Source organism: Chelonoidis abingdonii, chromosome 5, assembly GCF_003597395.2.
Source record: "Chelonoidis abingdonii isolate Lonesome George chromosome 5, CheloAbing_2.0, whole genome shotgun sequence".
NCBI classification, from domain to species: domain Eukaryota; kingdom Metazoa; phylum Chordata; order Testudines; family Testudinidae; genus Chelonoidis; species Chelonoidis abingdonii.
The window spans coordinates 139,483,124-139,504,060 of record NC_133773.1 but is presented as its reverse complement, the minus strand read 5'-3'; the positions used below and the strand labels follow the sequence as shown (position 1 = coordinate 139,504,060).

Genomic DNA, 20,937 nt, shown 5'->3' with positions numbered 1-20,937 from the left:
CCCGTCAGGCATGAAATAGCTATTATCCCCATTTTACAGCTGCAGAACTGAGGCAGAGAGAGAGACTAAGGTTGAATCAATTGGAGCTGGGCACTGAGGTGCTTCTGAAGATCTCGCTGGGTGCCTAGCCGCATCTGTAGGCTCCTAAGTAAAATTTGGGTGCTAAGGGTATGTTTACACAGCATTGTAAACCTGGACTCAGCTTTGAGCCCAATCTGCCCCCAATCATCCACCTACAAATCTCTCTAATTTGGGTCAGCAGGCACACAGGGCTTAGCTAGGAGGGTGGCTCAATGCCCAGGCCACCTGAGACTCTAGGCCAAGCCCTGTCATTTTGCAGGGTGAGCAGGGCTCAAGCCGCAGCCTGGGGTCAGCAGGTCTGCGAAGTGCAGCATGGCGGTGTGAGACCCAGATCCAGCAACTGGAAACCCAGGTTTACCGTGCAGCGAGGAAACAAAGTCCACCAGCCAGGATCCCACAGAGCAGGGTTCCCAGGGCAGCCTCCATCTCCCCTGAGCAGTGACTTGCCCCAGGGCATCTGGGGCAGTGGTAGGATTCGAATCCAGGTCACCTGCACATGGGGCCCCCCCAGGAGGGGCTCGGTGGGCTTAAGATCAGAGGCGGCAGCTGCGTGGCTTCGTGCAAACGCCTCGCGTGGCTAGGCGCCGCGGGGGTGGGGTGGGGGGGTGAATCAGCTGCTAATCTGGGGAGCGGGAAGAGTTAAAGGCACGTCCCACCCTCCGCGCCTCTCCCCGGCTCTGTTAGGCTGCCGGCTGGCGAGGGGGGGGCCGGGGGCTGGCTGCTCTTTGCCGCAAGAACGGGGGAACGTGGCTGCGAGCGGGGAGAGCAACCGAGACCCCCTCAGACTGCAAGGAGCCGGCGGGATCGGCCAGGCGGCTGCAGCCCTGCACGGAGCCAGAGCCACTGATTTATTATTTTCTGGGGGGCGTTTGATTCCGGTGCCAGCGTTGTATGTCTGTCTGCGGCTCCGCCAGGGAGGGAATAACCCATCCGGAGGCTGGATCCAGGCAGCAGCACAACATTCCTGCCAAGAGTAAGGCTGGGGGGGGGCTCCTACCTTTCCCCACGCGCGGGCATTTTGGGGGGTGCCTGGGGGGAAGGGTGTGTGCTGGCTGTGGCAATGCACTTCAATACAGTCGCTGGTGCATCCTGGAGAATTGCATGGGAAAGAGGGGTGCAAATCTGGCGCATCTTGGAAAACCTGTGGAGGGGGGTAAGGGTGGATGGATTTGTGGGCCACCACCCTGGTTGTAGCCATCAAATCAAACACTTTGGGGAGGGGAGAGGATTTGGGGGCGGGGAGCTGCGGTTTCTGCTGTGGAGAAATGTTTGTGCCTAAGGTAACACATCATGCATGTTTTTTTTTTTTATTCTCTGCTGTGTCTATTTGGAAACAACCCCCACCCAAAATATAAACGGGGTGGGGGGAGGGAGGGGGGAACTGCTTGTTAGTGGTGGTTGGTGTCAGTCTTTGCGATGATGTCATGAGTGGGGTTCAGTCCAGCAAGTGAGATGCTGGCGTGTGGGTGATTAACATGCGCTAGTTGTGAATTATGTCATCTGCCTCTTGTGCACTGTGTTAGACTTTAGCAGCAGCAGGGGGTACTGGGGGGTGGGGCGGGAAGAGCTCAGGGCCTGTCGCAATAAGGAAAGCGGGTCTTTTGATCCAGCAGAGCAGGGATGATTTAACAAGGCTCTAGAATATAGATCTGGGGAGGACCCCAAACCCCTCTGGTATCTGCCTTACTATTCCAGTTCGTAGTCCCGGTGTTGGATCTGCTAGTTTTTTAATCCCTTGCCTACTGGGAACCCCAATAGACCAAGTGTGCACCTGCACCCTCGTAGTCCTGTATGTAACCAGCTCCCTCCTCAGCTGGGGTGTCAATCCATGGAGTTGTGGATCTGGCCCTGTACAGGGGCATTGGAACAATTTGTAGAGCGGGGATGCTGAAAACCGTTGAACAAAACTGTCAACCCTGCATATGTTGGGAGCTGTGCATTCACTTGCTACTATTCCTTCAAGCCAGGGGTGCTGCTGTGGCTGCACCCCTAGTTCCAGCTCCCCTGCCCTATATGCCCTACTTGTGAAGGAAAAGCAAAAATAAGTTGCTGCCCTGAATGAATGCTTGCCTTCCCCTGGGTGTGGGCAGGTGCCTGGGGTTGGCATGAGTTCCCAGCTTGGTTTCAGGGCGGATCTCCCTGGGAGAGAGCAGGGCAGCAGCCTGACTGCAGTGCAGCAGGCAGGAAGAGAAGCTAGCGCTGCTGTGGATTGCTCCTGCTCGCTTTCACACCACCCCTGGCTCCCTGCATGATGTCAGCACTGGCTGGGGCAGCTGCAGATGAGCAGAGGGGAGCCCCCTCCTCTGGCGTTCCCTTTTCTGGGAACGCGTGCACATGTGTTTTGCGGGGACGGGGGGTGGGGGACTTCATGCCAGACTGCAGGGCCTCGAGACCCTCGATCTCTAGGGCTGTGAGAGAGGGAGAGGCGGTGGGGATCACCCCGTCAATATGCAGGCTTGCTGCAGCCCCCTCCTCTCTCTACATCTAGCACCGCTGCCTTGTGTGGGCACCAACAGTAGGGTTTGGTACCATCTCGCTGCCACTCATGGCCAGCAGCAATGCCTTGGTGGGGGAGGGGGAACCTGACCGATTTTTAAACCATCCCAGTGGCTCACATTCTCCTGCCAGGGAGCAGAAGAGAGCTAGGCTCTTTGGTAAACTACCCATCTAGCCTGAGTAAGGGCAGGTGCAGATCAAGGAAAGGCCTCATGTGGTCATAGATCATAGTCTGTCTGGCCAGCTGGCTTGTAAACTCCTTCAGGCAGGGACTGAGCCTTGCCAGCTGTGACTGCCTGGTAAATGATCAAAAGCCCATGACTGGGCCGCGCACTGTTGATAGGTGCAAATCATGAGCTGTTATGTTTAAAGAACCCTTGACACTTACGAGTATCCCGCCTTGAGGATCCCGCATTTAGGGCTGTTGACGATCCCCAAGGAAAAAGGGCTGTGAGAATAGTGTGCGAGTGCCATTTTTTTTGGTGTATGTTCGGTGTGTCTTCCGTCATCATGGGCCACTTACAGGCTGGGGTAGGGGGGTTTTACCCTCTATTATAAGTAGAGAAATGAGAACAGGCGGGTTGTGTTCCAGATTCGGATCTCCGCAAAGGGGGCTACTCTGTGTTTACACAGAATCGGATGGCCTCTTTAATTGGGAGTGGGGGCAGGGGGAATTATGCTAACAATGTATTTTATTTAACGTTGGGAGTAACTGAGCTAAATTTGAGCATGGGCCTGGGCATCAGAGCTCCTGGGCTCTATTCCTCGCTCTGCCATTGCCTCATGGAGTGACCTTAAGTAACTCATTTAGCCTTTCTCTGCCTCAGTTTCACCATCCATAAAATACTTACCAACCTCTCCTGGGTGTAATGTTACTATTTATTTATTTGTATTACAGAAATCTCTAGAGGCCTCACTCAAGGATCAGGGACCCATTGCACTAGGCATTGTAATTAATACTTGCTTTTGAGATCTTCAGATGGAAGATGATATAAAATATTTATTACTGAAAGGAAGATCAACTCCCCACCACGCAGTGGAACGGTGTCGCTATTTCAGCTAGTCTGTTCTGCATAGGTTCGCCTTCTCTCATCACTATGGTATCTGAGGACCTTCCAGGAGCGCATTAAGCGATGTGACTAACATCTGTCACATGTGGTTCATTCATTCTTTCTCTTGTCCTCTCCCCAGGGGGAGAACTGTGTGTGCAGCGTAGTGTTGTTGCCTTTTTATATATGCGCACAGTGCTAGGGGCTATATGATTTCACATGCCCCTGTATAGAATGCGACAAGATCATCTGAGTTCAACTTAATTGTGGAATTATTTCCTTGAAACATTTGAAGGCTGTTCTTTGGAAAACAGAGGGTACAGTTATAGGCTATGATCCTTCAACCCTCTTACACGAGTAATTCTTCAGCAGTGACACCAGTGCTCCTATTTGGGTGAGGAAAGGTTTGCTCGTGTCAACGAGGCATGTGGGATAGGGCTCATATGTATTCTTGCTCTGGTAGGCCCTATAAATTCACAAATACATTATCCAGGTGCATAGCTGCAGAGACCTGGTTCAATGGTCCAGTGGTTAGGACACTTGCTAAGGGGGGGTTCGATTCCCTGCTCTGCCATGGACTTCCTGTGTGACCTTCGGCAAGTCACTTAGCCGTCCTGTGCCTCAGTTTTCCCATCTGTAAAAGGGGTGATAGCAGTGCCCTACCTCACCGGAGTGTTATGAAGATAAATACATTAAGATTATGAAGCACCTTGAGACTTACGGATGGAAGGTGCTGTCTTAGAAATAGGCATCGTTAAGAGTGATTGGAGGGGAGTTACTATAAACATCCTCTTTCAACTATCAAAGTTAAAGCCTGGCCAGATAAAAATCATCATGCAACAAACAAGCTAGTGGGAACCTGCCCCCTAATGGATGAAATTGGAACTGCCCACTGTATCCGAGGCCCTATCCTGCTGATTGTTAGCAGAGATTCTCCTTTCGTTCCAGTGGTTCTGAGTTCTGTCCCTGTGAATATCGTGAAGCCCAAGGGTGTGGAACAGCATACGGAGGGGACCATAGGTGGGGGGAGGCCTTACCACTGCCCCCCACTTCCACAAAGGGACCTCTTTGTAGGGTCTGGGTGTGGGTGGGGGAGAGGGGCAGAAACAAGGTAAGCCTGGGGTGGAGAATGGGCAGTTCAGGGGTTGAGGCTGGACATGTTGTACACTCTTCATCCCACCCCCATGCAGCCTTATGGCAATGATCCTGAGAAGGTTTTTTACAGCATCTCTGTGCTGAGGAAGCCCCTTGTGAGGACAGTCCCATGGGCCAAGAGAAGCCCTGGCAGTGAGGCTTGGAGCGAAGCAGAACTAGCCGGGATTGGCTCTAAGGGCCATAGCGCTAAAGAGCATCACAGGCTCTTATTTACTGCAGAACCCTGCATCTGCTGGGGACAGGGTCATCATGGCTTGTTCCATTGGGAGTGAGGAAAACCCATCCCAACTCCCAGAATGGCGTTGAGGGGAAAACAGAGTGACTCCCTGCTAAGGTAGAGGATCCGGCCTTGATAGAACTGCTAGAGAGACCTGGTTCTGTAGGGGGATGTCACCATCCCGGGCTCCAAGCCTGCAGCCCTCTTGCCGTGAGTTGGGACTGCAGGAGGGGGCCAGTGGCTTGCCAATTCCGAGGAGGAGGGGGTGCGAGATGCAGGCGGCTTGTTTGATCGTCCCAGGTAAAAGGGGCTGAGAACTTCTAAACCAAGCAACTTCACGACAGGGAAAGGTCAGTGTTGAAACTGCACCGTTGGAGCTCTTAGACGGGTTGAAATCTTACTGGTTTTAGTAAGAGGGGAAAGGGACATGGAAGAGCAGGAAAAGCACAGACACTGACGATGTGCAAAGAGCTGTCAAATGCATCCAGGAAATAAATGGCTGGGGAAAAAAGAGAGGGATATTTTTCCCCTCTAATCATTCTCAGTTACAGTCATCCTACGTGTTACTTGGCATAATAGCAGGTAAATCTTGATAACAGATGTATCCAAAATATGAAAAGGGGCACTTCTCTGAGACTCTGGGGGCCCCTATCCCAAATGATTCAACTAAAATGAGATCTCCCGCAACCCCCCAAGCTCTGCACACCCCACATACACACTGGATTTCTCCAAGGGAAATGGAAATTCTGAGTTGGGGTCCCTACAATTCTCACACATCTCTGAGGGTAAACTGAGGCCTAGAGATGTGAAATGACTTGTTCTCTGGGTCACAAAGCAGACAGGTAAGGATCTGTGATGCTATACTCGCTCTGTGACCCATAGGGCCAATCCCAGCCAGTCTGGCAACACTGCAAGCAAATTCAGACGGGAAATAAGGTGTAATTTTTTAACACTGAAGGTAGTTGTGGCAATGGTTAATTTGCCAATAATTGTGGTGACTTCCCCATCGCTGACAATGTTTAAATCAAGACTGGATAGTTTTCCTAGGCATTGTTTTGGGGAGTTTTCTGGCCTGTGTTCTACAGGAGGTCAGATGAGATGAGCTGGTCCCTTCTGGAATCTGAATCAAAGCCGTTTGGATATCCTAGCCCTGGAGTCCCTGCTCTTGCTCCTTGAACCCAGGGCCGCATCACAAGCTGTTTGCCCTCCGCTCATGCTGAAGTCAATGAGTGTTCAGGGCGCAGAGTTCAGCCTCATTCCACTCCATCTTCTTAGAGCCTCCACTGGCTTAACCAGCTCCCAGGCAATCCACCTTGGGCGCAGGAGAATCCGTGGGTACGCTAGAGCAGCCCTACAACGCCATGGTTGCTGGCGCTCTAGTACAGTGGCCGTGGCTAGGGCGTCCCTTGCACTCTGGCTAGTCCCAGCTGTCAAAATGGCCTCGAGGGGCCGCAGGCAGCTGGGTGCCAGTTAAAGCGGCCTGAGTCCAGAAGCAATTCAGCACCTTGTAGGATGAGCCCTGTCTGTTGTGTGTAGCGGACAGACTGCTGGCAGCAGAGAGCCGACCGATCCTCTGCAGTGCTCAAAGGAGCTTTCGGTGGGGAATTTTAGATGCGGATTAAAAGATTATTAACCTAGCTGTGGCAGTTGTGGCTCAGTGCTCCAGGAGAAGGAAAGCAAAGGTATCCCAGCGATACTGATCTGATCCGGTATTCAGTGGGCTTCTCGCGTGAGACCATTTGGGAAAAGGATTTTCTCCATTTCCCTCTATCCATGTTGACCCCGATGCTCACTGGGAAGTGAACATGACAAGCTATAAAGGGAGGACTACGAGAGTGGATCTTTGGTGCCCCTCCACGACTAGGAGAATGTTCATTTGATCTGATGGCTTAGTATCATGCCTGTTGTGTCAGGCCCGCTCAGTGGCAGGTTGGAGGCCTTCTAAGGGAAGAACGCAGGTGCTGCTGGAAGTAGTGTGGGCGGTTAATTAGGTGGTGCTCTTCCCTCTGTGAATCAGCACCACCACTGGCATTGTGCTAGAGGTGCTGTGCTCCTCGAGATGACTTCTTCCTGATGGCTGGGTGAGCTGAGGAATGGAAGCCTAATGGGCATCCGAACTCCCCAGGGATATGTTGCAGGGATAGGCTATCGGCATGGCCACTCTGGGTTTTTATGTTCTGCCTCCTGGAATCCCCTCCTGCAGTTTCAGTTGGATATGGCATTCTCCTCTTCTTGGCCTATATACGACATACAGCTGCTGTGTGCAGTTAAACAGCTGCCGTGTTCCACCCCAGAAATGGCTGCATTTTGGTGGCAGGTGAAATGACTGTGTGTGTTATATATGCTCCAGTTTGTGCTGCAGCTGTGAAGGTTGAGACATACACACCATACCCGAGACAAAAGCAAAGAAATGAAAAATTAACCCACGTAAGAGTCCATACCACTGCAACAACAGCACCCCCAGGACCACATACCATAACTTTAACTCTGCCCCTTAGGGATGCCAGCCTTCCTTCATTCCCCAGATCTCTCTTCCAAACACACCAGACCCTTCTTTCTGCATGCACCCATTTACCAAGCTAACCTCACCAGCACTTAGTTGTGGAGGTCTGGTATGATTTGCTGGGGAGCTGGTGTCCTTACGGGAACAGAACAAGTCTCTTCTGTGTAAGGTGAATATGAAACCTCATTACCAGTGTACGAGAGCGGAGAACGCTGATCTGGTGGGACTGTACAGTTGCTGCACTTGCAGAGCCTGACATGTTAGCACAGATGTTGGGTAAGTTCCAGTGGAATAAAACTGGGGGGATTCAGACCCACTTTGCTCAGTTTAGGCAGGGGAGGGCATCAAGTGAAGGAGGCCAAGACTGTCAAAAGTGAGGATTGATTTTTGGATGCCTCCATTTTTGGGGGCTGCCGTCCTCAGAAGCATCAGGAATCCTGGTTTTCAGGAAGTGCTAAATACCCCTCCCCCCCCTTTGAAAATCGGGTTCTCTCATGGTGTCTTGAGTGGGGGTGGCCCAAACATGAGGGATCCCAACCATAATAAGTCACTTAAATCTTGGCCTAGATCTCTCAAAAAATTGTACGTGAATCAAATCCTCCTAGACTCTGGAATCTGGCCCTCTGTTAAGAGACCCACATGGTTCCCACAAAACAAGAGTTGGGGGGAACGAATGTAGGACAAAAAGGAATGGGAAGGAAAAGCAGGTGATGACCCATAGCCCATGAATCAAGGGCTCACTCCAACTCCTTGACCAAGAGGCCTAAGGTCTGATCCAATTCCAGTGAAGCCAGTGGAAAGACTCCCATTAACTTTACTGAGCTCTGAGCTGCATTTGACGGCAGGTGACTTCTCCATGAGCTTAATTAAACATCAGGCCTCGGAAAGCAATCCTGGATGGTTCATAGGCCTTCTGAGTACAAAGGTGGGTAGAACACCCTGGTAACTTGTTGGACCGAATTCTGCCATCTGGATCTGATGCCAGAAAGAACACCATTCAACTCCCAAGTCCCAGCTTGAGTTTTCAGTGTCTGCAATTCCATCATGCTCCCTCCCCCCCGAAGCTTCTACTGACAATCCAAGCACATTTACTGTGGAAGGTGTTGCAAAATGACAAAAGATTTCAATACAGCTGAATGGTCACTGAGAGGTGATAGCAGGACTTCCAACGAATTATGGAGGAGAGTGGCTGGTGTCCATTAGCGTGTCTGTCGCAGTGGGATGGGACAGAGAAATCCACAACCTCTTTCACAGCACGGAGCCCGTCTTACTAGAGAGAATGCTTAGTAGACCAACTCCCCCCTCTTGTGATCAAATACCATCCCTGACACAATCCCATTAATTCCTCACGTGGAAGCAGGTTTAATAATCGTGAGTCCTTATACCCACAATCATGAGATCATCTTCAATCAGAAGGGTTGGCCTTGTCTTTGCCCATTTCCCCCCTTTCTTCCCCCCTAGCCTTTCGGGTGTGCTTGCTTCATGTTTTCAAGCTTTTTTCTGTAGTTACTAGCCCTTGTGGCTATCTCCTTCTTAAATGAAAGCTGACGTGGAATCCTGCTAATGCATGGAAACAGCTGGGGCTTCACAAAAAACACTAAAAATCATGAGGCTCATGATCAAATTGCAAGAGTTGACAACACTGTGTAGGAAAAGGAGATAATTTTAGTTGTCTTTTAATGTGATGAAATAGAATATAAAAAGGACATTAATGCCATGCGGCCAGCCAGCATTTCCTGGTCTGTGGACCACAGCTTGAGACCCTCTGAAATAGCAGATGCGGGGGGAAAGGCATGGCTTCAGGACTGTGGGTGGAGAATAAGACTGAATTTTCTTACAAAGGCTGATCGTGGCTTTCATGTGCCCCAGGGCTCTCCATTGGATGGAAGGTCAAATTTTATCTGCATTACCCTCCAGTGACTGGAGGCCTACAAGGAATCGATTACCCCAATATTACTCCTTGCTACTCTACTTGGGTTGTAGATCCCATGAAGCGTGTGTGCAGTAGAGCTTAAAACCAGGATGCATGTATAGATGCAACCACAGGTTCATTCTATTGTCCTTGGTCGCTAACCTGAGCTTCATTGCCAAAGAGCCGACCTCTGTTTCACTTCAACAGGGCAACTCCCCAAGCCTGCTTCTAGCAGATTTGCACTGTGCATTTGAGAGTCACTGGGGCAAAGATAAAACTCTTGCTGACAGTACAGCCCAGCAGTGTATGAACAGATGAGTAGCCCCGGCTTCTTTTAGATTCTCAGGGCCAAATCCTGATCTTGATTATGCTGGCACAGATCAGAAGTAATTGTTACTCATAGAACAGAGCCTTTTTGTCTTACTTTGTACCCAACTGGGAAGAAATGTGATCATATTATTGACACACTCTGCTCTTCCCGAAAGCAGTTTCACAAATATTTATCAGCTGGAGAAATTACTTGGCAGCGCCAAAGCCAGCTTATGTAATGCTAGGAGCTTTTAACTAGATGTGTCATGAATTACCCAGTTCCATTGGTACGTGGCCCAGTGACATGTTTTCCTGTGGAATCAAAACAGCAGAATTAATGATCTGAGCCAGGAGAAACAAAGATCCGCAATTTCTTCTCTTTTGTGTCCGTCACCTAGTGACTGCCGGTGGAAATTGGTTCCGGGCAGCAGGTGATGCAAACAGATCAAGCTCTACAAGACCTTGTCTGCTGGGGTATAAACCACTAGGAGTGGTTTTAGTTTTGTAAGCGAGGTGATAGAAGCAATTTCATATTGTAGTAAACTGGCTAGCATGTATGTGTATGCTGCTGCTGTACTCTGTGGATAGACTCAGAAGTGCTGGACTCTGTGTGTCACAGACCCTGTACTGCTCGGAGATTCTGCTATAGGTCAAGTAGTAGGGATTTCTTGTTGCCGAGTTCGCCAGATTAGTGTCACTATTGCCTGGTCCCCCTGCCCCACCCCACTGTTGTTGTTGGAATCCCTTGTCTTTTGCCACATGATAGGGTTGCAGGCTCTTTGGAGCAGGATCAGTCTAGCACAACGGGGACCTGTTTCCTGACTGGGAATCTAATACAAACAATAAATGAATTTGCAGGCAGAGGGAGCTCCCTCCACCCCCAGTTGAGGCCTGCCATTCTGCAGGCCATTCGTGTGTTCCACCATGCCCCACCCCACATCTGACAGAGCAGGTGGTTAGAGCAGGCAGCTAGTAATTGTGACTCATGCCCCTGGTTCTGCCACTGTCTCTGACCTAAACCACTCTGTATTTCAGCCGCCTACTCCGTACAACAGGTAGAACTCACAGGGATGTTTTATCAGGTGTATTATATTAGCAGGCCCCAACTGAGAGCAGGACTCCATTGTGTACGGAAGGGCATACAGTAAGAGAGTACTGCCCTGGAGACCATGCAACCAAAATCAAATAGTAGAAAGGAGGTACCGTTAACCCCATTTTATAGATGGGAAAGTGAGGCACAGAGAGACTTCCCTCACTAAGGTACTGACCAGGGACATCCAGAAAGTCTGTTACAGAGCTGGGAATTTAACTCACATCTCCTGAATCCCTGGTCCGTGCCTTATCCAAAGACTGTCCTTCTCCTGAGGGATGATTAAGACATCCACAGGGCTTAACATCAAGGGATTTCAATAAACACTGCAACTCCGATTGGGTGCTACAGAGCAGCTCCATTGCCTGTCTGAAAATGCCAGCATGCTCGCATGCAATGAGGGGACAGGTGATGCATCCGCTAGCAAGTCAGTGCGCTTGTAAACACAGTGTGGAGGAGGCAGCTGTGGAGAGCACGCTTGCCTGTGGATGCCCAGATGGTGGATTCTTGGCTGCTGGAGCAGGGTGTTTTGTCTCCCAGAAGGTGGTTCACTGCAGGCTTTGGGTTTTTGCACAAGGCAAGTTGCTTTCATTGCCCTCCGGCTGCTCCACCGTAGTCTGCTCCGCTCCACCGTTCAGGCATGGTTCCTTGACCCCCTTCCCTTCAAATGCAGGGCGTGTGGGGAGCTCCGCAAGGAGATGTGGCTGGTGTCTTTGAGCAGCTGCATGCACAGAGAGCGTGTCTGTGCAGGAGGAAGGGAAGTCTGCTCCCCAGGAGCCAATGGGTCCGTCTCTGGGGCTTATGCTCTACAGTCACTGCTGCCAGGCGGCCCATCCCACATGGCTTTAGACTTGGACCTGAATCTGGTCCCGCACCGGTGTGAATCAGGAGTCGCTCCATGTAAGCCCAGGGAGTCTGGATCAGGCCCACTATGGCATTTCTGAGAGAGGTGTGAAATCTTTGCTTATTTTCACGGTTGGTCACCCCGTTGGACTGGAATGAGCCATTACATCTCTAGCCACGTCTTTGAGTTACTGGACCAAACTCATCCCTAGTGGATTGGGTGCAATTGCACCAGCTATGGATGAGGCACAAACTCCTTCAGTCAATCTTTTTTTTCCTGTTAGGAACAGACAAGGGGCCACAGACAGGTGCTCTTGAACCCGCTACTGCACAGAAACCTTCTCTTCGGTCCTTTCAAGCTTCCCACAGCATCTGTCCTTCCACAGGAGAATGCAAAGGTCTCTTGTGGGAGCACAGTGCAAAGATTCCCAGTGGGGGTGAGATTATGGGAACCACACGCTTTCCCAGCCCTGCCTGCCTTGCTGCATCACGGCCGTGGCAGGGGAATCCCAGGACAGATTGACCCACTGAGCTTGACATCTCCAGTGCCCCATCAAGTAGTGTTCAAGCAACACAGCGCTGCTCTTCAGCAGACTGGGCTCCTGCCCTCCTGGTTAATTTTGAAGCATTGCTAGCAGGAAGGCCCCACTGCGGGCAGTGTCACGGCATGGCTGGCCTTTTAAAGGGAAATGCGACATTGTGAACTCACCTCCCTGGTGGGGAAGAAGAAAATGGACTGCTGGGATCAGTGGGAGAGGGGGAGAGAAACTTCACAACAGGCCTGGAGAAGGCAGCAGCTCAGGGCTGCAGAGTGAAGGAGGGTCCTGCAGGAGATCCCAAGCTGCCCGGAGAGCAGCAGAGGGGATCTGCCTGATGGCCTCTCTGAGCCGAAGAGAGGCCAACCCAGGGAAAGTGCTGGATCCTCTCCTGGGAGGAAGGAAGGACTCCAGGTAGAAAGGCCCAGAGGTGGCTGCTTGACTGATGAAAAGCCCCAGGACTGGTAGAAAATGAGGGTTGTGGTGCTGGACTTTACTTTGGGATTTTGAGGGTTGTTTTGAAGTGTTTGTAGACCAGGGACCTTCTGAGTTCCAAGAAAGACTTTCTGGGTTAATTCCAGGGACCTCAGAGGGAAATTGAGGCAGGGCCTCCCCTGGCCATAAGGGAATGCTGTGGAGGACAGGCAGCCACTGACCGCCGCAAGCAGCATCCAGCAAAAGGTTCCCGTTTCTCTGCTGCCGAGGTGTGCTGGAAGGAGAGCAATTGCCACACGGGGCAGTGCAAGAGAGCAGCACAAAGATCTCCGGACTGAGCACCAGCCAGCCAAGTCCATCTCCTCTCTATTTTAGGATTTCCAGTGTTGCTGTGATCTGTTTTGTGACAATAGCTCCTAGCAGCCATAACTGAGAGCAGGACCTCGGGTTGCTGAGCATTGTATAGCCACGCAGCAAGAGAGGCTCCTTAACTCCGCAGAGCTTACAATCTAAACAGATGAGACATCTACCGGCTAGGAGAAGCCTGTGCTGTTATCCCCATTGTACAGATGGGGAACTGAGACACACCCAGACTAAGTGAGTTGTCCACGGTCTCGCAGGGAGTCAGTGGCGGAGCAGGGAAAGGAACTCCGATCTCCTGAGACCTAATCTGGTTTTTTTAACCACAAGCCCCTTTATCTGCAGTTCTCCTTTTCAGGGTCCTGGGTTTGGCAGACCCAGAAGGCCTTAAGGAAGCTGGCTAGTCACTGTGGTGTGACTGGAGAACCCAGAGGGCAGCAAAGGTGCTGGTGAATAGCTGGAGGCAAGTGTGTGTCAGATTGATGAGCCCTTGGAACACGCCTCAACTCCTGCCGCTGTAACCGGAGCACTGCACTTTGCTCTCCTTCTCCTCCGGCCCTGTTTACCGCAGGAGATGCTCACACACAGACTGGGAATTCTGCATGCTGACGCTGGCATTGTTCACTGGTCTGCAGCCGGGCACGTTCTGCCATCAGTTCTGCCACGCCAGCCATGATGCAGTGCGGAGGCCCCCACAGGATAATGGCTCCAAAGCTGGAGGTGGCGAGCCAGAGCAAGCCGCCCGGGCAGCACCCCGAGTGCAGGGCAGGGAGTAACCCAGGGCAGAGAAGCCAGGCAGACTTGGTCACGCAGGCAGCTCCCAACCCTTCCAGGCAAGGACAAGTGGATTTTCAAAGCAGGACCTGGGTTGCCGAGAGGTGGGGAATCATGGGGGTGCACATGGGTGGGTGTTAGCAGCTCTGGGGGAGGGAAGAGGTTCCTTGCCTTTCCTTCAGTAGGCCAGGAGTGGCTCTGAAGCAGGTTTGCACCCTCCATGGCAGGAGGAGAGAGCAGAATGGCTTTTTGGAGGCTGGGATGGCACGAGAGATTCCTCGTTATCTGGGGCATCTGGTTACCCTGCTCTCCGAAGAGGCAGGGTAACATGGCAGGCTTGGTGGGGGATGGAGCCAGAAAAGTGCATGCACTCAGCCAGCCTGCTGTCGGTTTCACTGGCCTGCAGCCGGCAGTTGCAGGAGTGATCTAAAACCCAAGCCGTCACATCTGATTCTGTAAAACCAACCAGGACTGGCCCCAGAAAACTGGGCTGTTCCTGGGCAGACAGATACCACGGCCATTCAGCACCTCTGCAACCAGGGGGGAGGTCACAGTGACCATAGCAACAGGGGTCCAAGCTAGGACTGCCCTAGTCCATGCCAAGCGTTGATCCAGCCCCAGCAAGCCCTTGACAAAAGAGGCACTTGTCACCTCCCCATCACTGCTCTCACTCTGGCACCAACGCACGGGTAAGTTGGGCCCAGATGCACTGAGCGTTCGGATTTCTCCTTGTGAGGAGCGGTACTGTAGGTTTCCAAGTGGCTGTCGCTGGCAGCCAAGGACGTGGAGTGTTCTGCTGAGGAGTGGGGAGACATAGCCAAGGAGTGGTACCGGGGGGACTGCCCACCACTTAGACTAGGAAGCAGTTCTTTAGCTGACTTGCTCATGCTTTGCCAGCCTCCTGTGCTGAAGGTCAGAGCTGACGTGCTGTTAATACAGGGGTTGAGAGGTGACACAGATTCCTAGTATTGGGGGATAGCCATATTAGTCTGTATCCAAAAAAACAAGAAGTAGTCCGGTGGCACCTTAAAGACTAACAGATTTATATGGGTTAAAAAACAAGATTCCTAGGGGTTCTCAATGGTTTCTAGAGGCAGCCAGGGGTGACCCAGGCACTCTCGAAACTCTGCACTTTCACAAGCAATTGGGTTACAGGCAGGAGACCAAACTTTAGGCGAGGCAGGAGTCAAAACATTAGCAGGTGACGCTGGGTGGCAAGAAAAGCATCCTCTTTTAAAGGAGAGCTGCAGGTTTAAAGGTGACCTGCTAGTGGCATGTACAGAACTTTATCCCTGAGAGAAAATATTCCATACAGAAAGTGTAGTGTTAATGCAACATTTGGATTCTGGTTTTCCGGGTTCCTCTGTGACCCCTCGTGCCAAAGTATCTGAGGAATTGCATACTCAGAAGTCAGGAGGGCAGAGTTAAGGTTGGATGTGCATCCTTCACTCTGTTCTCTAGTGCCTTTAACCTGTGTTCTCTCTGTATATACAGCTGGTAAACAATAGTTTATAAAATGTGATAGAAATTTCATCTCTCCCAGGGAGGGATGCATAGCTCTGTGGTTTGAGGATTAGCCTGCCAAACCCAGCATTGTAAGCTCAATCGTAGAGGGGGCCATTTAGGGATCTGGGGCAAAAATCCATCTGGGGATTAGTCCTGCTTTGAGCAGGGGGTTGGACTAGATGACCTCCTGAGGTCCCTTCCAACCCCAATATTCTATGAAATGGTTGCACATTTCTATGAAAACTGGAATCTCTTATACCTTTGAGGAAAAATCCTACCATGCATGGCCCAAATTGGCAACTTTCAAGATTCATATCTTTAAAATGACTGAAAACCAACTTTCTTCTAATGTGATTTGATTATTTTTTTTTTTTAAGTCTCTGAAATCTTCCAAACAAGCCAAGTGTGAAGATTTTACTTTGGATCATTTTGAAGTGATCCAAGCACAAATTTTCAAATTGGTCCATCAGCTTAGATCACCTCTGAATTTCACCCAGTTGTGCGTAAGGCGATCTCCCTGCAAGTTTTTAGAGATCTGTTTGGTGAGAGAGTTGCTGGTGGTTATCTTGAGTCGACTTCCGTTAATTTGCTGCTAATGCTGGGCTGTAGGGGACCAGTACAGTGTCCCCTGCGGAGGAAAATTAAGGCATTATCCAGGCTCATTTGCAAATTGAGTACATTTTTGTTGGGGGCCCAGGCTTTATATACAGATGTCTGAAGTCAAGCGCCTAAATTCATAGTTAGATGCCTGAATAACTGGTCTGATTTTCAAAACTGCCGAGTACCCAGCAACATTCACTGAAGCATGCCAGTGCGTCATCACAGTCCCCTTCTCACCCACTGTCTTGATGTATGGTCCTGTCGTCCTATCCCAGAAGGGAGTGTGCCAGCCATGGAGAAAAACCATTGCCTCTAGGTACCCGTAGAATCTATTTCTGTGCTCTTCCAGAGCATTTTGCTGACCTTCCCTAGAAGATCTATGTACTTGAAGAAGTGCCAATATTTCTGGCTGCTTGAGGAGTCCTGTTACATTTCTTTTAAAATAAATACCTGCGCATACATGGACTTAAGATGAAAAGGATCTCAAAGTCTTTTACAACTTATGAGGCAAATCCTGCTTACTGTAAGAGCGCTGTCCCACTGTCATGACTAAATCTAGGGTTGGCAAGAGAAACTCACCCATGTAAGGGCCAGCTAGGGTATGTCTACACAGCAACTGAACACCCATGGCTGGCCCAGGTCAACTGAGTCAGGCTTGTAGAGCTTGGGCTGCAAAATTCCTGTGTAGACATTCAGGCTTGGGCTGGAAGCTGAGCTCTGGGAGTTTCGTCCCTCCCAGGGTCTCAGATCTTGGTCTGGAGCCCAAGCCTGAATGTCTACACAGCAATTTTTAGCCCCACAACCGGAGCCTCCCAAGCCAGAGTCAGCTGACATGGGCCAGCCACAGCCGTGCTGCAGGTCTTTTATTTCAGTGTAGATGTACCCTTAGCTCCCATGTCAGGACTATTTTGACAGACCTGGTGTTGAGTCCCCTGCACAGGGGTTAATTACATGTGGAACTGGCAAATGTCTCCTTGAAATCTCTCTCTGCTGAAAGGGAGGAGAAAAGTTCTGTTGTTAATTAACATCCCAGGTTTCATGGTGATGGGCGCCATGACGATGCTGTTCAATATTTGCATCGCAGTAGCCCCAGGGGTGTCCCCATTAGGGATCAGGCCCTCATTGTGCTCGGAGCTGTACGAACACACTTCATGAAACACAGTTGCTCCCCAAACACCTACCGTGGAGAGTGAGTTCTGGATCCACTTTTAGGTCCTGATTCAGGGAAGGAGCTTGCTTGATTTCAATGGGACTTAAGCATGTGCTTAACTTTAAATATGTATTTGAGTGCTCTCCTGAATGGGAACCCTAGCAAGCATCTAGAGGCCTACTAAGCGTGTGCGTGTGTCTGCTAATGTGTCGCATAAGGAATTTTGCAAGGCATGAAATTTGTTGTTTGAAAACAAAATATTAGGAGATGAATATTTATTAAATAGTGCAGTGATCAAATATGTCATTTCTGCATCTGTTATGGAGCAGGATTATTTTGGTTTTGTTTTGGCTGTCTTTAAATTTCGAACTACTGTGAGCGTGTGAGACACTTCCTCTTCTTGCTGCTGCCAGAGACCTTCTAACAGGACTAGGAACCACTCCTGCAAAGACTGTTGCTCCTACATAGTTTGGCCCTGGGGAGTAGTTCCATGAGGCTGCTTGTGTGAATGAAGTTCCTCGAGGTGAATCAGTGTTTGCAGGGATGGAAACCTGGTAAGCTCTGAGCCTGCTACTCTCACACACAGGGGGGAGGGATAGCTCAGTGGTTTGAGCATCAGCCTGCTAAACTCAGGGTTAGGAGTTCAGTCCTTGAGAGGGCCATTTAGGGATCTGAGGCAAAAATCTGTCTGGGGGTTGGTCCTGCTTTGAGCAGGGGGTTTGGACCAGTTGACCTCCTGAGGTCCCTTCTAACCCTGATATTCTATGATTCAAAGTATATATAAGTCTGTGCAGGATCAGGACCTTAAAGTAAAGTTATCAAGGCAGGGGCATCCTGTTACCATACATTTGGACAGTGAGACCTGGGGCCTGCTAGCTGTTACAGTGCAAATAACTAATCATCAAGCTGATGGTAAAGGGCCTCCCTCACACTTACGTACCCTCGGGCCTGGTGGGATGTGCATTCCTCTCTTCCTCCCTGGGTAGCTCTGTTGAGACTGGCCTTACCTCTGCACTCCTGTAGGTTTACTGTGTTGAAGGGAGGCTGTTGGTGTGAAAGCTGGTCACTTGCAACAACAAAGATCATTTCAGGTCCTGCCCCTGATACTCCCTGACCGTCTGGGGTTTCCCTGTGTAACCTAAGCCTATAATGAATGCAGATTGGTACTCAGCTAATAAGAGGAGTGTGCTAAGGTTCTTGCCCCAGAAACAGACACAACAAAGTCAAAACTGACAAGTTCGCTATCTTCTATGGAACCCCAGGACATATGGCTAAGGCAAAACACCCCCTTAACCATCTTCATTAATACAATTAATAGAGCCAAGAAAGCTCCAAACCACATCAGCAAATAGCAATGACAAAGTATGTATTAGAGAACTCTTCAAGGTGGTTATCCCTTGCACAGCATGTGCTCACCGCCCCATTCTTAAAGATCTGGTGGTAAGAGATGAAGAGACAAATGGCCAGCCCCATCTCTGGCATGCCACATGGGTCCGATGGTCCAGATCCCCAGGTGATAGATTATAGAACTAAAATATTGAAGAATGGAGGGCTAGCTAGCTGCTTCTTCCAGGTTCTTACTTATATAGGGCCTGGGAATCACCATGAATGTTCATATAAACACCCAACCTCCTCTGTGCACATCCAGCTTCCTCACCCTCATAATATTGGGGTGCCTTTACCTGATAGGCTGACATATTAATTCCTGTTTATTCATTACCATATTGCTAAAGCATGTTGGTGGTGAGACATCTGCCAACGATCCTCTCCTAAAATATCCATGTTTAGTATCGGTTCAATACTCCTGCTGGTTTGATTTTTCTGCCCACTTGCCTCTTAAGCAAGTTATTCCCAGTTCCCCCAAAGTCTAGGGTGACTGCTGGGCCACTTTATCTGTGCTCAGGGTCATGGGCCTATGCTTCGCTGATGGTAACTTGCTTAAGCCAGTGTCTTACAGGATGCAGGCCTGTTCCTTACTGCTAAGTAAAAGAAGGCTAAGCTGATTTTAAGGGCTACCCAGGTCCCGTTTTCCTGGTATTTTTAACAGGAACGTGAGCCTCCAAGGTGATTTCAAGAGTCACCTGAGCACCTGGCCGCAAAGCCGAGCACAATGGACTAGATCAGGGATAGGCAACCTATGGCATGGGTGCCGAAGGCGGCACTCGAGCTGATTTTCGGTGGCACTCAGAGTGCCCGGGTCCTGGCCACTGGTCTGGGGGTGGGGCTCTGCATTTTAATTTAATTTTAAATGAAGCTTCTTAAACGTTTTAAAAACCTTATTTACTTTACATACAACAATGGTTTAGTTATATATTATAGAAAGAGACCTTCTACAAACATTAAAATGTATTGCTGGCATGCCAAAATCTTAAATTAGAGTGAATAAATGAAGACTTGGCACACCACTTCTGAAAGGTTGCCAACTCCTCTGCAAGATCCTCAGTTGGCATAAATTGATGTTGCTCTGATTTAAATGGCATTACCTCCACTTTACTCCAGCTGAAGATTTCTCTTTTAGGGGGGATTGGACTTCTGGTCAGAAAAGGGGATTGGGTGTTGGGGCCCCTGCTTCCTGTTCCAGGCCCTGCTGCAGACTTGCTATGTGATCTTGGGCCAGTAAACTAATCACCCTGTGCCTCAGTTTCCCCACCTGCAAAATGAACCTAAGGCTATGTCTATACTGGTAACTGAATAGACAAAACCTTTGTCTTTCGGAGGTGTTACTGAAATATCTCTTCAGGGCATTGTAAGGCAGAACTCAATATTTATAAGCACTTTGGGGCCTGTGGATTACAAGGCAAAGTTCTATACTGTTTTGACCAATAGTAAATAATTTCTTTTCCCCCTTTGCGTACTTCAGATATTTGTCACGTGTATTTTACTCTATGTGCTTTGGTTTATAGCACTTAAAGAACCTAACTGGATGAGTCACAGTTAGTTGCTTGTTAAAACTGCAGATATTTTTGAAAGTCACCAAATTAAAAAAGAAGTTACCCTCCCATTCTGTTGGTATTCCTTTCTTCCTATGCTCAGGAATGTGTGAGAGAGGTGTTGCTATTTCTTATCTACGAGAGAACGCTTGTGAAATAGATTACACAGCGAGCTTGGAGGGGATAGCAATCGGATATGGTGTCTTTTTTTTCTTTTGGGTCATCTCTCTGAATCCAGTCCAGGCTTGCAAGGCATGAAATGAGTCATTCCCATCCCTTGGTGTTTCAGTGGCCCCTTTAAGATAATATTCTTCATCAGATTCCTAGTAGAATGCGTCCATTTCACCAAACCCACCCCTGTTGAGGATGCTTATTGGCTCCTTTGTTGGCAGTCTCAGCAAAAAGCGGTGTTACCAATCACTGTGATTTTTACCATGAGTCTCAGTATAGCGGGTGTTTATTTTACTTAAAGCCCCAGCTCCTGTGAGTCATGTGAGCAGAGGAGAATTTCAGGTTTCATTTTTTTTTAATCCCGTTTCTTGCCCTCGTGGTTGCAGAGAAAATATTGAAAACATGATCCAGGTACACTTTAATGGCTCTGAAGCCAGAAGGCAGAGAACCAAAAGTGCTTTGAAATTGTTTTGTTTTTTAAATCTCATGATTTTTTGCACTTTGACTCATGGTTTTTAAACTCATAAGACTGGCAGTACTGAGAGAGGCCAACAACTGAATGGAGCTTGGGGACTGAACTACTTTCTTATTCCTAGAGGTGACCCCTCCGGGTCAGAGGCAAGACCTGTTGAGGGGGGAAAATGGCAGAAACAAAATGGCCACCATTTTGGTCAATGCATCCGGGATTGAACTGGCAACTTCCAAAGCATGAGTACGCTGCTCGAGCTAAGAAGCCAGGTCGTAACAGATGCAATCTGTCATCTCTCAAGAGAATTCAGTTAGCTTTAAAATTCATACAAACAAAAAAACCAAGCCACCA

At 49.6% G+C, this 20,937-nt stretch overlaps 1 protein-coding gene and 1 pseudogene across 1 annotated transcript in view; both read left to right on the top strand.

Annotated features, from left to right (window-relative positions):
- The window catches only part of LOC116838061 (uncharacterized), a 125,863-nt pseudogene that overhangs the window by 102,964 nt on the left and 1,962 nt on the right, over positions 1 to 20,937 (top strand).
- The window catches only part of LZTS3 (leucine zipper tumor suppressor family member 3), a 138,767-nt gene continuing 118,675 nt past the window's right edge, over positions 846 to 20,937 (top strand). Inside the window, exon 1 of the mRNA XM_032803075.2 lies at positions 846 to 1,054. The gene's annotated coding sequence lies outside the window, so the exon portion shown is untranslated. The remainder of the gene's footprint in view (positions 1,055 to 20,937) is intronic.